Source organism: Tachysurus fulvidraco, chromosome 6 (genome assembly GCF_022655615.1).
Source record: "Tachysurus fulvidraco isolate hzauxx_2018 chromosome 6, HZAU_PFXX_2.0, whole genome shotgun sequence".
Taxonomy (NCBI): Eukaryota; Metazoa; Chordata; class Actinopteri; order Siluriformes; family Bagridae; genus Tachysurus; species Tachysurus fulvidraco.
Window position 1 is genome coordinate 3638221 of NC_062523.1, and position 786 is coordinate 3639006.

Here is a 786-nt window from a genome sequence, read left to right on the forward strand (position 1 = left end):
ATGACATCATTACCATGTAAAATTCCAGCTGATGTGCTGCTATGAGGAAGCTGTGTTCTGAGAGAGAGAGAGACCTTACATATACAATACATTATACCCTGCAGTGACTTTTAATTATTATAATAATAATCATCATTAACATTTGATTAACAGGAAGTGTTGTGTTCTTTTACAGGAAAGTAAACCGCACCAGAGATGTGTGATGCGTCCTGGACGTTCACTCCCACTATAATGAATCACAGCAGGCCAATTATTAAATAGAGGTTTGTCAGGATCCAACTGAGGTAATAAAGGCTAACATGGATTTAATCTGGATTTTTAATGAGTAATGTTCATGAATCATGAAACTAAACAGAAAATACAAGGTGAAACAGGTAGATTAGAAGACATGCAGCAAGACAGAAAAACAACAACACACAAAAAGACACTGAAAGAGAGAACGTATTTATATCGGAGCTATTCAGAGGGAAACTGAGGCACAGGGCAAGTGATTAGGATATGTGGGGCTGATGGGAAACCTAGATCAGACATGTACTCAAGAAAAGTGTTTCAAACACCAGAGGTGGGTGTAAGTCACAAGTAAGTCTCGAGTCATGAATGTCTTGTCAAAGTCAAGTCGAGTCTTTTTTTAATATTCGTCAAGCAAATCTCAAGTCTCAAATTTGCGACATAAGTCTGACTCGAGTCAAGTCGAATCCCCCATCTCTGAATCATTTAACTGAAGTCCGAGTCGAGTCTCAAGTCATGAATGTCAAGTCAAAGTCGAGTCTTTTTTTAATATTTGTC